Genomic DNA, 6541 nt, shown 5'->3' on the forward strand with positions numbered 1-6541 from the left:
ATTGAATTGGTAATTTACCTCCATTTTTAAACCCTTTATCAACTGTATCAACTTTTGTAAACAATCCAATTTAATTCTGTGTTTCAGGAGAGCTCATAGGGATGCAGTATCTGTTCCGGCAGTCTGGTCAGGCACTGCAGGATATAAACCCTGATTCAGAGGAAGCTGCAAACCTGATTGAACAGCATGACGTGGAGGACGACATGGAGGTAGATGAGGGCTTTGCTGATATCACTGAAGATCCCACAGTTTTGAACCCAGGCGTTCTTCAGGCCTTAGCCTCTCAGACTCCTAATCCCTCCGCCAGTTCATCTGGTCTTCTGTCCCTGCTTCCTGGCACATACACCCTGGCTCCTGGTACATCCACAGAGGTTCCTGTTTCATCCACCCTGGCACTTGGCTCATCTTCTGTGGCGCTTTGCACTGTAGCCTCTAGTTCATCCTCTGAAGAGCAAGATGATATTCATGCTGTTGATGAAGACATGGTAAGTCTAGCTGTGTTCGTTTTAGAATATGTATGTAGTTATGAGCATGCTTCTTCACTATTTTTGATTACATATGTTAACATATTTGATCAATACTTAAAAACAAAGTACTGTGAGTGAAAGTTTTACATCTTCTGAACTGTTGAATCTTTTTCACAGGCTGTTGATGACCAGAATCTCCCCGGATACCAGCACGTGGACAGACTCGCTGAGTATTTGGTGGAGCTTCGGGGTCAGACCTCTCTCTGTCTAAGCAACCAGCAGGCGAATGGAATAGTGTCACTTTGGGACAAGCTGAGCGAAGGTGACAAGCAGCGGGTGGTTTATGCCGCACGACATCAGGTGAGACTTTTGAGTGGACGCTTCAGAACGCCAAAGAAGCCCTCAAAAAACCCTGGTGTGGAGAGTACCACCCGCTGCATGTTAGGTGCAAGTAGCTTACCTGGCCAGTGGCCTGACTGCTGTCGGTTGGTGGAAACCTGCTTCATCAGACTCTGCAATATACACCAAAGCCCGGCAAAAAAGGGTAAGAGGGCTGATTCTCGGTGGTCCTTAATTCTGAGGGATTACCGCAAGATAAGGCAGCTTGTTGTTGGCAACTGCCGGGTGATGCAGGGTTCTGAAATTCAGCTGGTGGAGGTGAATCAGAGCACGCTCATCCAGTGGCATAACAACCGGCAGAAGAAACAGGAGCTATCTGTGCTGCTCCAGGGCACTGCATTGCCTCCAGCCCTGGCAGAATCTGATGAGCCTCTTCAGGAGGCAAGAGTGCTCCCTGCTTTACCCACGCCGGCCCGAAGAGAACACCAATACCAGCTGCCGCAGAGTACAGCAGGTCAGGCCAAACAGAGGCCGACGGGATCTGGTCAGCGTCCAGTCAACATCAGGCCAAAGGGACCAGAGAAGAGGCAGTTATTTGCCACCCCACCAGCACCAGCACCCCTCATCACACCTCACCTCCTCACATCTTCCGGACTGGTTCAGATTGTGTTTCCTGTGCCAGTAGGTCAGGCCAGCTGTCCTCAAACCAGTGCGCCCACCAGCACAGTGGAAGCTGGCCCCCCCCCTAAAAGGCCATATAGGCGAACTGTGACTGCCAACACATGCAAAAAGTGTGGCCAGTTCCGCACTGCTGTCACTGGACACAGCCACTTCCATGGAAGGGTATATTGCCCTAACTCTGAAGCCTTAACAAAAGACCAATGGTTGGAGGAAATGAGGAAAAAGATGTAAATAGTTCATATTTGTAAATAATAGTTTTATTGTAAATAGTTTTTTTAAATGTTCCTGTTTAACTCTGGGACTACTGTGTTAGTTAATTCCGTATGCCCTGTTTTTATCTGTCTGTTTAAAAAACACAGCCACTACCATGGAAGGGTATATTGCCCTAACTCTGAAGCCTTAACAAAAGACCAATGGTTGGAGGAAATGAGGAAAAAGATGTAAATAGTTCATATTTGTAAATAATAGTTTTATTGTAAATAGTTTTTTTAAATGTTCCTGTTTAACTCTGGGGACTACTGTGTTAGTTAATTCCATATGCCCTGTTTTTATCTGTCTGTTTAAATTCAATTTTTCTATTGTTCTTATTTCTATGAACACATAAAACTGGTTTACAGCAATGTATGAGTTGGTTTTTTTAATGACAGTTAGCAGCACAACAACAACCTCAATAAGAATAATAATGGTGATTATTATAATGATGAAGCAGATGACAACATTTAATAACAGAAACATGGTATGTGATTTACAAGTTGATATGGGAGGTGGTCTCTGATGTACAGTAGAAGAAATGTCCTAATGAGGGACCCAAATGGAAAGATCATCCACTCCTGTCATGTGATGAGTCCTGTGGAGTGGGAGGTAGTGCAGGTAGGTGTTATTACACAAGGAACTATTCTCATAACAACATAATGTGTGAAAAAGTAGGAGGCAATTCGTCATTTTATGAGGAACGAGCACGCACCTTCGCATTCCCGGAGTCCAGGGTTCGAGTCCCATGCGTGCAATGTCAAAAAACATAAAAAGTGTTATATTTGTTTCTAGGATATAAAACTTCACATTGCTCCTTTCTTTTTCATTCTTTCCCTTTTTCTTCCATTTTCTCCTCTTTTCTCCTCTTCTCTTCCTCCCCCTTCCTTCCCTCTTCTTCCCCATCTTTGACGGACTGCGTACGGACAGCTTGTACGCAGCGCCTTAGACCGCTCGGCCATCCTGACCATGTTTAATCAAAAGACTATTGATTTCTTCACATTTTTATCAGGTTTTGAAGCGCGGTTTGTACGCTTTCCGTCGCCTGAACACTTAGAAGAACTACAGAAGGCTTTAAGATGCACTGAACTTTGCACCGCTATTCCCCCCCCCCCCCCCCCCGAGTAAAAACTCCAGATTATGTCCGATCGAGCCTCTGTGAGAAAACACCAGGGGATTAACTGGAAGATAAACCGCAAGTGAGTGGCTGTGTTTCTAAAACATGACAGACGCCAAACTTAAAAAAACAAAAAGAATACAAATAGTTCAGGATGGAAAAGAGGTGCCATTTGCGTAGACCACGCAGTCGAAGATCTCTGTCTGGTTTGGATCAGACACCAAACAGGATAGGAACAGACTACAGAGTAGGGGTGTCACAATACCAAAAATTCAGTAGTCGGTGCCAATACCAGTAAAATAACACGATTCTCTATGCCAATTTCAATACCACGGTAAAAAAAAGTGCATTCTTTGGATGTTGTTAATGTCATATACGGTAGTGCAATGTGCTTGCGCATATACTGAGGGTTATACGGTAGTTGCGGACGCATGTGAGTGACGCTTTGTTGTGAGACACGTTATGCATTAAATGATACATCTGCCTCACGCCGGGTTTACACCGGACGCTGAAGCGACGCCAAAGCGACGCGTAAGCGCAGCACCAAGCCTTACATAACAGCTGACTCCCATCCACTCCCATGTTAAACCTTTGTGCGGGTCCCACCGGAGGCTGAAGCGCCACTTCAGCCTCCGGTGTAAATAACCAAGTGCCGGCGCGCTAAGGATTAGCGCGGCGCGGCGGCGTTGCTTCCGTGTCCGGTGTAAACCCGGCGTCAAACGCAAAGTACTTCCATACACGACTCTTTGTGCCTTTTTAATAAACAAGTCGAGGTGGGGAGAACGCTGCAGCCGCAGTTGCCGTCTTGGTTTTCTGAATGTAAACGTTGACTGGCGCAGCACCGATGCTAATGCTAAGTTGCTAACAGCTGCTGGCATCGAAGCTCGCGGTGCCTATGGTGCTTCAAAAAATGGGCATCGTCTGTGTTTTGTTATCTTAGTATCGACAGGTATCGTAAGTATCGGTTCTCGTGAAATCCCTACTACAGAGGACTGTCAGGTCTGCAGGAATAATCATTGGTGCCAGCCTGCCCTCCAACCAGGACTTGTACATCTCCAGAGTCAGGAAAAAGGCAGGAAACATCGCTGCAGACCCATCACACCCTGGACTCAACCAGGTCCAAGTCCTCCCCTCATGTAGGCGCTACAGAGCACTGAAGGCCAAAACTAACAGTCACCAGAAGTTGGGCATCTACAGAATTGAAATGATGGAAATATGTTTGCATACCTCAAAACAACTAAAATACAGCAAGTGCTTTACCAGCTGATCCATGAAAGAATCATTACCGAGAACAATTCAGGATTGCTGCAGATACACATTACAGAGCAGGTATCCTTTTACCGTGCTGCTGCATGTCCTCCCTCCTCACTCACCCGCTGACCTGCGCTCATTTTACATGTTACCAATAGACACTAATCAGAAGTAGTTAGCAGCCATTGCTGTGTCTTATGTAGCTTACATAGCAACACCATCTCCTCACTGGATAAGCATTTACTGTGTCGGCAGAAACAAATGCCAACTCAGAGGCTCAGAGGCTCTGGACATTCTCCTGCGTCTGTCCTGGCTATGTGAGAAAACATTCGCGTAGACCACACAGTCGAAGATCTCAACAAGAATCGAGAGCTTTAGTGGACGCTGGTGTTGATGTGCTGTAAGCATAGACATGTGATAGCCACAGCGACCTTTATATGTTACATTATCCCTCACTTTATGTGTTTTGTGTTATATATGATTCAACTGGCCAAACCTTTGGGCAAACTTTTTTCATAAGTTTGAGTGACGTGTTGCTGCCTAGTGGCTCAGATCAGTCTGTGCTGAGTGCGTCACTTTTGACTGGAGATTAACCTGGAACTATGTAATATAAATATTTATTGGTCAATAAATGAACAAGGTATTTGTAAGAGCCAAAACAGGTGTTAGTAGATGAAAAAGTAATGGAAAAATATTTGTGAAAAAATCCCACAAGCTGTTATTTAAAGGCTTGTTATTGTAGCTAATGCATGGCAAAGATAAAAAAGAAAAAAAATGTGACAAATATCAACTGAAGGACAGGTCAACTGAACATGTTTATGCCATGCCAAGCAAAACCTTTTGGATTGTCCTACCCTACAGGTGTTAGCAGTGTTTTACTTAATACAGTGCCAATAAATGAGATCAGGAATTTAGAAGAGAGTCAGCGCTTTGTTAAAATCGTGCACTTATTATCATGGAAGTGCATTAGTGACAGACTAATGCATTTATCAGACACCAATACACGGTTCAATGGTGTGTGTTCTCAGAGACAGTTAACATGATGACAACTATTTGACAACTATTTTTTCACAATCTAAACTCCTGCCTATTTACCCTTGATGTTGTTTGATACCAAAAAATAGCAAAATGAACAACCTGTAAAACGACATGGTCACTAGTGACAGTGTGATTTCACCAGGCTCACCTATCTGATAGCTTTTCTCTGCAGTTCCTTCTCATTCAACACGTATGACTTGACTATGTTTGTCTCCACTGGGTGAAGGTCAGTCTGCATGCTGCTCTAACTCTTAGTCACTGCAGTTACATGTGTCCGATTGGAACCCGATTTCTGGCGTTGTCGGGTTTCAATCGAAGATCCATTTCATGTAACTCCACAAATCTAGATTTCTTGTGTCCGACTGAAGTCGGATAACCACCCCCAGATAAGTAGATTGGATTTGGCTGTATATCGGACAACGCGCGCATGTAACTCTGGAAGCTAGACAACAACTGGAGATGACGTCTTTGCGCATGCTTGAGATCCTGCCCCCCCCCCCTCCCTCCCTGGCCGTGACCCGGACCATTCTAATCAAATGCGCCGTTCGCATTCGCAGTACTCCTAGAGTAAACATGCACAACATCATGTAGAGGGACGTAGCTTCACCTTGCTCTCCGTTCGTCATCTTTCTCGCATGCTGAGTTGAAGGCTGTTGTTGTTTTTTGTTGGTAGTCACCACTAGCTGTAATGAAAACAGCGCCACCTATCGTAGCGAGGTATGAAATGCTTTCGGACAAGAGTTGGATTTCTCAGTGCCATGTACCCTGAGATAGAGCAGTTAACCCCCCATGGATAGAGAAACCGGGCTTCAGCCGAAATCGGGTTAATACCATCATGTAAACGTAGTGAGTGATGGGCTTCACCAGCAAACTCTCTCCTGGCTGCATCTGCAAAATCACAAGTTAGAAACAGATACCGTCACACTGTTATTTTTAATGCGACCACCAGATCATGCCAAAGTGACGAGAACCGTTTTCAGACATGACCTTCAGAAAAACTCTTGGGTCCAGACTTTCTCCAGAGGTTACGCTTCACACATGAACACAGCAGTAAATTCTTCGCTGTTAATTCTGCGGAGGATCTCCTGCTGTGTTCACACATCTGCTAACTTTATACTAAGTGCATTCCATATACACCTCCTCCAGAAGATCTCAGTGCAGTTCTGTGCAGATCCTTTGGAGCTAAAAGCATAAAGCTTTACTTTCTGTCTCATGAATCCGTTTGTTTAAGGCTTTTACAATAGAAAAATAACAGCAAAAAGGAAGTAGTCTGATAATCTGCATCAAATTGTACAAATTTAACAACAAACATCCTGTGTATCAGATTTTTATTCTATTTTATTACGTTATTTCCGGAGCCATTTTTTAAAAAGTGATCTACAACAAGAATTGAATTGTT

The sequence above is a fragment of the Limanda limanda genome, chromosome 7 (assembly GCF_963576545.1).
Source record: "Limanda limanda chromosome 7, fLimLim1.1, whole genome shotgun sequence".
In the NCBI taxonomy this organism is placed as follows: Eukaryota; Metazoa; Chordata; class Actinopteri; order Pleuronectiformes; family Pleuronectidae; genus Limanda; species Limanda limanda.